This window comes from Leucoraja erinacea, chromosome 1 (genome assembly GCF_028641065.1).
Source record: "Leucoraja erinacea ecotype New England chromosome 1, Leri_hhj_1, whole genome shotgun sequence".
NCBI classification, from domain to species: Eukaryota; Metazoa; Chordata; class Chondrichthyes; order Rajiformes; family Rajidae; genus Leucoraja; species Leucoraja erinaceus.
Genome location: NC_073377.1, coordinates 10,297,975 through 10,306,787, shown reverse-complemented (window position 1 = coordinate 10,306,787; position 8,813 = coordinate 10,297,975).

Here is an 8,813-nt window from a genome sequence, read left to right as displayed (position 1 = left end):
GGTCTGCGCTTTGATCTCTTTGAAAAGGACTAATTCCTTTTGGCTTTGCCTATAGAAAATATAGAAAATAGGTCCAGGAGGAGGCCAGTCGGCCCTTTGAGCCAACACCGCTTTGTACCTGCATTGCTGGGTGTTGTGAGTTAAATAGTTGACTGAAATAATAGAAGCCTATCAATGTGCTCATTCAGATATCTCGGTCTAGAAAATCTTAGCTTTTAGTTTAGTTCAGATTCAGATTCAGATTCAATTTTAATTGTCATTGTCAGTGTACAGTACAGAGACAACGAACTGCATTTAGCATCTCCCTGGAAGAGCGACATAGCAAATGATTTGAATAAATAATAATAAGTGTCCGGGGGGGGGGGGGTGGTGATTGGTAGTCACCGAGGTACGTTGTTGAGTAGAGTGACAGCCGCCGGAAAGAAGCTGTTCCTCGACCTGCTGGTTCGGCAACGGAGAGACCTGTAGCGCCTCCCGGATGGTAGGAGGGTAAACAGTCCATGGTTGGGGTGAGAGCAGTCCTTGGCGATGCTGAGCGCCCTCCGCAGACAACGCTTGCTTTGGACAGACTCAATGGAGGGGAGCGAGGAACCGGTGATGCGTTGGGCAATTTTCACCACCCTCTGCAATGCCTTCCGGTCGGAGACAGAGCAGTTGCCATACCATACTGTGATGCAGTTGGTAAGGATGCTCTCGATGGTGCAGCGGTAGAAGTTCACCAGGATCTGAGGAGACAGATGGACCTTCTTCAGTCTCCTCAGGAAGAAGAGACGCTGATGAGCCTTCTTGATCAGAGTAGAGGTATTGTGGGTCCAAGAGAGGTCATCGGAGATGTTGACTCCCAGGAACCTGAAGCTGGAAACACGTTCGTCCCATTAATGTGGATGGGGGTGTGCGTGCCGCCTCTGGACTTCCTGAAGTCTACAATGAGCTCCTTGGTCTTCTTGGAGATACAGCGTGGAAACAAGCCCTTAAGCCCACTGAGTCCACGCCAATCAGCGTCCCCGGCACACTGACGCTATCCTGCACACATTAGGGAAATTTACAATTATACCAAGCCAATTAACCTGCAAACCTGCAGATAGACACAAAATGATGGAGTCATTCAGCGGGTCAGACAGCATCTCTGGAAAGAAGGAATAGGTGACGTGTCGGATCGAGAACTGTATGTCTTTCTCCGGGAGGAAGCCGGAGTTTCCCGGAGAATACCCACGCAGGGAACGGAGAGAATGTACAAACTCCGTACAGATAGCAACATAGTCAGGATCAAACCCAGATCATTGCTCTGTAAGGCAGCAACTCTACCACTGCATCACTGTGCTGCATCTTTTATTCTTCAACGTTCAGCGTAACAAGCTTATATTTCACAGATTCATTTCCTTAAATGTATATTTACATGTTATCAAGATGGACACACAAGGAATAGCACACGCAGGAATACTGAGCTGGAAAACAAAGCAATGGAAGAAAGGACACAGTGTGTTGGAGTAACTCAGCAAGTCAGGCAGCATTTCTGGAGAATATGGATTGGTGACGTTTCGGGTTGAGATCTTTATTCAGACTGAATGTCTTAGTTTCGGGTCTCTACCCAAAAGGCCACTTAGCCATGTTCTCCAGAGCTGCTGCCTATCCTGCTGAGTTACTCCAGCACATTGTGTCCTTTTTGCATTAACTAGAATCGGCAGTTATTTAGTTTAGTTTAGTTTAGAGATACAGCGCGGAAACAGGCCCTTTCGACCCACCGGGTCTGCGCCGACCTGTGATCCCCGCACATTAACACTATCCTATACCCACTAGGGACAATTTTTACATTTACCAAGCCAATTGACCTACATACCTATACGTCTTTGGAGCGTGGGAGGAAACCAAAGATCTCGGAGAAAATCACAGGGAGAAGGTACAAAATCCGTACAGATAGCACCCATAATCGGGATCGAACCCCGGTCTCTAGCACTGCATTCGCTGTAAGGCAGCAGCTCTACCACTACGCCACCGTTACCGCCTTTTCTATTTATTTCTATTGCTGAATGAACTCAACGGGTCAGATAGTATTAGTACAATTGATTGATTGAAACATACAACATTTGGGCCGTTCGACCCATCACGTCTATACAGACCATCGATCATTCATTCACACTAGTTCTATGTTATCCCACTTTCGCATCCACTCCCTACGCACTAAAGGCAACTTACACAGACCAATTAATCCACAAACCCACATGTCTTTGGGATGTGGGACGAAACTGGAGCACCAGGAAAAAACCCGCATGATCAAAGGAAGACCATGCAAACTCCACAGATAGCCCCCGAGGTCAAGATCAAATCCGAGTCTCGGGCACTGTAATGCAGCAGCTCCACTAGCTCTACCTGTGGAAGGAACAGACTGGCAGCATTTCAGGTTGGACACTTGGAAAGTTGGAAAAGGGAGATGGGGGGTGGGGTCTCCTACTCCGTTAGTCTGAAGAAGAGTGCCGACCCAAAACTTCATCCGTCCACTCCCTCCACAGACGTTGCCTGACCTGTTGACTTCCTCCAGCACTTTTGATTTTTGTACATGACTGTTATCTTTTTAATAATCATTTGTTTCTTTCTGTGTCATCCTGGAGTTTACCACTCTCCTGGATGCCATTGCTAAAACTGGAATTAAAACCAGATAAGCTAAATCAGTGGTCGACTGTTGTTTTCATGAATTGGAATCAAAGCCAACATATTGTAAGTGGAAAGAACAAAGGAGGCAAATGATTTTGATATCCTGGGAAGGTTAGTAGCAGAGAAGGGCGGTACAATGGCACAGCTAGAGCAGCTGCCTCACAGCCCCAGCGATCCCCGCTCGATCCTGAGAGTGAGTGTTGTTGTTTTGCACACTAAACTAAACTAAAGATGGATGTGGAGGCTTTGGAAGGGGTGCAGTGTTGGTTTACCAAAGTGAGGCCTGGATTAGGGGGAATTTGCTACACGGAGACGTTTTCCTTCGCTCCATAGATGCTGCTGCGCCCGCTGAGTTTCTCCAGCACTTTTGTCTTGCTACACCGAGACGTTGGAAAGACTATAATTGTTTTCTCTCTAAAGCCTGAGGTTGGAGGAAGATGAGATAGAAATATATAAAGTTCTGAGAGACGTAGATATAGTAGACAGAGTGATAGTGACAGAGTTGTGGGGTTGTAAGATCTGCTGAATATCACAACAAAAAGCAAAGGACAAACAATGTTTAGCTGAGCCAGACACCTTGTGTCACGTTTATTCCGGAAGCCCCTTTTACCTATATTCTCCCCAATCATAACCAGTGTGCAGATAAGGCCAATTAGTGCATCTGACCTTGGGGTTGTTATTGAGTTCTTCTGGCTGGACCTTCTCGTGAGGCTGATGGTGAGTCGCCAGCGGTAACAGGCTGTATGCAAAACCAACGTGGGCGTGAAGGCACAGCAGAGTGATAGAATGATAGAGTGATAGAATGATGGTGATAGAGTGATAGATTGATACTGTGGAAACAGGCCCTTTGGCCCAACGTGCCCACACAAGCCAACAATGTCCCAGCAACACTAGTCCCACCTACCTGTGCTTGGTCCATATTCCTCCAAACCTGTCCTATCCATGTACCTGTCTAACTGTTACTTAAATGTTGGGATAGTCTCAGCCTCAACTACCTCCTCTGGCAAAGTAGGCAATCGAGTCTGAAGAAGGGTTTTGGCCCGAAACGTCACCTATTTCCTTCGCTCCATAGATGCTGTTGCACCCGCTGAGTTTCTCCAGCATTTTTGTGTACCTTTACCTCCTCTGGCAGCTTGTTCCATACACCCACTACCCCCTTTGTGTCTTTGATAGTCTGAATTTGTTTTCCCCAAGATGGAAAAATCAAATTCTAGAGGGCATAGCTTTAAGGCTCATGGGACAAAGTTTAAAGGAAATGTGCGGGGCATGTTAATTTGCACAGAGGGTGATGAGTGCCTGGAATATGTTGTTGGTGGTGATCGTGGAGGCAAATATGATAGTGAGATTGAAAAAACATTTAGATCGGTTATAGATATGTAGGGAATGAAGGGATATGGATTATATGCAGGCAGATAACAGTTGGGCATTGTAGAGTGGATGTGGAGAGGATGTTTCCACTGGTGGGAGAGTCTAGGACCAGAGGTCACAGCCTTAGAATTAAAGGGTGCACGTCTAGAAAGGAGGTGAGGAGGAACTTCTTTAGTCAGTGGATAGTCTGTGGAACTCATTGCCACAGAGGGCTGTGGAGGCCAAGTCATTGGATATTTTCAAGGCAGAGAGAGACACATTTGTGATTAGAATGGGTGTCAAGGGTTATGGGGAGAAGGCAGGAAAATGGGATTAGAAGGCAGAGATCAGCCATGATTGAAAGGTAGAGTAGACTCGATGGGGCGAATGGTCTAATTCTTATAACTCGTGAACTTGTGCACCTGTTAATCACGTTTGCCACAAACCGTGTGGACCAAACAGCCTGCTCATGCTGTACTGTTCTATTTTCGATGGTCTTCCTTGCATATTGTGGCTCCTGATTGAGCAACATCTCAGTTCTAAAGTTCATAACTTTACTTTCTCCACTGTCATTTTGAAATCCATTTCAGCCTCAAGCCTCCCAGGTATCTGCCTTCTTCTGGTTCTGGACTCTGTGACATCAATAATGTTACACCTTCTGTAGCCATGCCTTCAATTGCAATCTAGCAGAAGTTATTGAATTATTTTCCTTGTCCCCGTTGATAACATTTAAAATCTACCTTCATTGAAATGGCACTTGTTAAATTTCAGATGTGGTCCAGAGTCGAATCTTATCTGATTACATTCCTGGCAAGCTTTAGAATTTAGAATTCTAAAGAATTTAGCTTTAGAAGCTGGGAAGAATATTTTAGTACATTGAAATGACTGTTTAATTGCATTTTTGTTCATTTCTAATTTGAAAGGTTATAGGAATCACAGTTTTTGCAGCTTGGTGTAATGGAATCTTCACCGAGAAGAAGACTTATTTGAGGAACCAGTATGCATGTACTATATTTATCACTGTTTAGTTTAGTTTTGATTATTGCCTCCTGTACCGTGGTACAGTGAAAAGCTTCTGTTGCATACAAACCAGTCAGCAGAAATACAATGCAAAGACATAGAAAATCATAGAAAATAGGTGCAGGAGTAGACCATTCGGCCCTTTGAGCCTGCACCGCCATTCAATATGATCATGGCTGATCATCCAACTCGGTATTCACATGATCACAAACAAGCCATTCACAGTTTAAATGATAAGGGAATAACTTGAATGATGTTTAATGCAAGATAGAGCCAGTAAAATCTGATCAGAGATAATCCAAGGATCTCCAATGATGTAGATAGTAGTTCAGGACTGTCTATAGTTGATGGTTGGATAATGAGAAGGATTACCAATGTTGTACAAATGAAAAATATAAGAGAAATGGAGAGATCAAGATCTGAAGTAAATTACTAGCAGTCCAAAAAGTGGAGAGCAATTGCAAAATACATATTTGCAATGCTATTCAAATTAGAGACGTCAAGGAAACTAAGCCTCAAAAACATGCCTTGTCTAAAAATATTAGGGATTGTACTATTGAGACTGAAAAGGAATAGAAAAGGGGAGTAATACAAATATGATAGTTTGGGAGGTTTGAAGAAAATAAAGATTGATTATGCAGAAAGATTGTAGTTATCAGCTTTCAAATAATTTGCATAAATACATTCTGTGTGTTCTAAATATGAATAAATATGGTGGATTGCGATGACAACTGAACCATCGGTTTCAATGAGCTATGTTGCTTCACCAGAGAAGGTAAGGAGTCCAGCTGATAAAGGTCTTTAGTTCACTGGCACAGGCATAAAAGGAAGAGGAGTGAAATTAGCAGCTCGACCAAGGAAAGGGATCAACGAAAAACAAGAGGCTTCAAGCTTTCCATTTGATGTAAAATAAGACACAGCACGCTGGAGTAACTCAGCGGGTCAGGCAGCATCTATGGAGAACATGGATAGATCAATTTGATGTCCTGATTCGTCCCTCGCTGAAGGTGCCGGGTTACTGTTCCATGAATACCCCTGTCTCTCTGCAGCTTTCTTAGTCCTCACTCTTCATATTTGTGCCTGGACTTTCATGGGTGGTTAGAGTCATACAGCACGGATAAAGGCTCTTCGGCCCAACTTGTCCATGCCGACTATGATGCTCCGTCTAAGCTAATCCCGTTTACCTGCATTTGGCCCATATCCTGTTAAATCTTTCCTATCCACGTACCTGTCCAATTGTCCTTTAAATATTGTTATTGTACCTGCCTCAACTACTTTCTCTGCCATCTCTATGACTCTTTAACTCGTTCCATATAACCACCATGTTCTGTGCGAAAAGTTTGCCCCTCGGGTTCCTATTCATCTTCCTGGGTAATTCTATGAAATATTATTATTTCTGCTTGTCATGTTCCCAATATTGAAGAAAACACCAATCCAGCAGACGATTTTTCCTCCAAATATCACAACAGGGTTTCTAGATGACAGTAGTTGACACTTTAATCTTATATTTCCTCTCATGTTTGCATTGGTACATAGCCAGTGCAGCCTGAAACATATCCACTACAGTGGTAATTGACAATAGCAGACACAAACATATACATTAAAGATGAACCTGATAAAAAAAAGTAGATTAAATGCTGAAAAAAATCGCAATACTAAGTAAAATAGGCTTAACATCCAATACAAAACAACACATAAAGGTTACCATTTATATTACTAAAACTAAGTTCTTGACTGCATTTGACACTGTTTTGGGATATCCGAGAGAACACCGCTACTTACGGCCGTCATTTTTGGCCACCTCACTCACAGCCCCCCTCCGCCGGACTGGACCAGAGGATTTTTCCCATCGATACGAAATCAGAGAGATATTAATGTTTTTTAAAATGTCACCATTCTCTCTGCTGCCCCTGCATAAGTGTTGTGGCTCACTCAGTATATGCCAGACGGAGGAAGCAAGAGGGTCACAGCTCTCTGAGCTGCGAATAGCACTGAACGCATGTCTACTTCAATGTGAGTCCCCGGGATGTGGTTTTCAGAAAATGTGTTTGTTGCTTACAAAGTGTTTGCCCAATTGGCTTTTTGGCTTTTTAAAGGGCTTACAGAAAATGTGTTTTGTTGGCTTGCAAAGTGTTTGCCCAATTGGCTTTTTGGCTTTTTATAAGGCTTCCAGGAATTGTGTTTTGTTGACTTGCAAAGTGTTTGACCAATTGGCTTTTTGGCTTTTCAAAAGGCCCTCAGAAAACATGCTTTGTTGGCTTGCAAAATGTTTGCCCAAATGTCTTGGCTATTAAAGGGCTCTCAGAAAACGTGTTTTGTTGACTTGCAAAGTGTTTGCCCAATTGCCTTTATGGCTTTATAAAAGGCTTCTAGGAATTGTGTTTTGTTGACTTGCAAAATGTTTGACCTATTGGCATTTTGGCTTTTCAAAAGGCTCTCAGAAAACATGTGTTGTTGGCTTGCAAAGTGTTTGCCCAAATGTCTTGGCTATTAAAGGGCTCTCAGAAAACGTGTTTTGTTGGCTTGCAAAGTGTTTGCCCCATTGGCATGGCTTTTTAAGGGCTTGCTTGCAACAGTTTTCGGATGGATAAATGTGAATAAACATTTTATTAGATCAGGAATGTGTTTAATTGCAAAATTGGCGCTCATTCTGTGACTTCCACTTAGTAGCAAGATGGCGCCGATGACGTCATTTCCGGTTAGCGGCAAGATGGCGCTGAGTGCGCGTCATTTCTGGTTTGTGGCAAGATGGCACTGACTGCAGAAGGCACGGAGTGAAGACGTTGTTGAATAATTCAAGAGAGCTTACTGCTCTGTCTATGGTCAGTGTGTTTGTTAGATGTTATTTAAAGCACGTTTTTGCTTCAGCAGTAGCCTCGACAGGAGGCTTTAAACATTTGACTTATTGACACGGTATGTTCACCACGTTCTGAAGATACTTGGCATTTTAGTATTGGCTGTGTGTGAGTGAGTCTGTGTGTGTGTGTGTGAGCCTGTGTGTATGTGTCTGTGTGTGTGTGTCTGTGTGTGAGTGAGTCTGTGTGTCTGTGTGTGAGTGAGTCTGTGTGTGTGTATAGGGGTTGCATGTAAGGTCTCCGGATGAAAGGGTTGACGAATGGAACCGCTTAATCCATCTGGAGGACATCGCAACTTCCGGCATATGTTGTTAATACACAAAACAATATAATGATTGAGAAAAAAAAATGTTCAGTGTGTATATCTATCTATATTACTAAAAGTAAGATCTTGACCACTTCCAGTTTTCTGTTTCATGATTTTTGAAAAAACGCTGCCACTTACAGCTGTGATTTTTTGCCATCTTACTCAGAGCCCCCCTCCGCTGGTCAGGGCAAGAGGATTTTTCCCAACGATTAAAAATCAAAGAGTTATTAATGTTTAAAAAATGTTGACATTCTCTCTGCTGCCCCTGCTAGTGGGATGGGGAGGGGCCATAAAATCCGGAAGTGTTGTGCCTCACTCAGTCTCTGTAAGATGGAAGAAGTGAGAGGGTCACATCTCTCTGAGCTGTGAATAACACTGAACACGTGTCTACTCAACTGTGAGTGCCCTTAATGTGGTTTGAAAATGAAAATATAGTTGCTTTGAAAGGCTTCACTGCAAATAAATGGTTGTTGTTGGTGGAAACTTGACAACTTCCTGTTTGCACTGTATATTGATTTTAGATAAAACACTACCACTTACGGCTGTGATTTCTGGCCATCTTACTCAGTCCCTTGCCGCTCATCAGGTGCAGAGGATTCTTCCCATCAATGAAAAATAAAAGTGTTGTTAGTGTT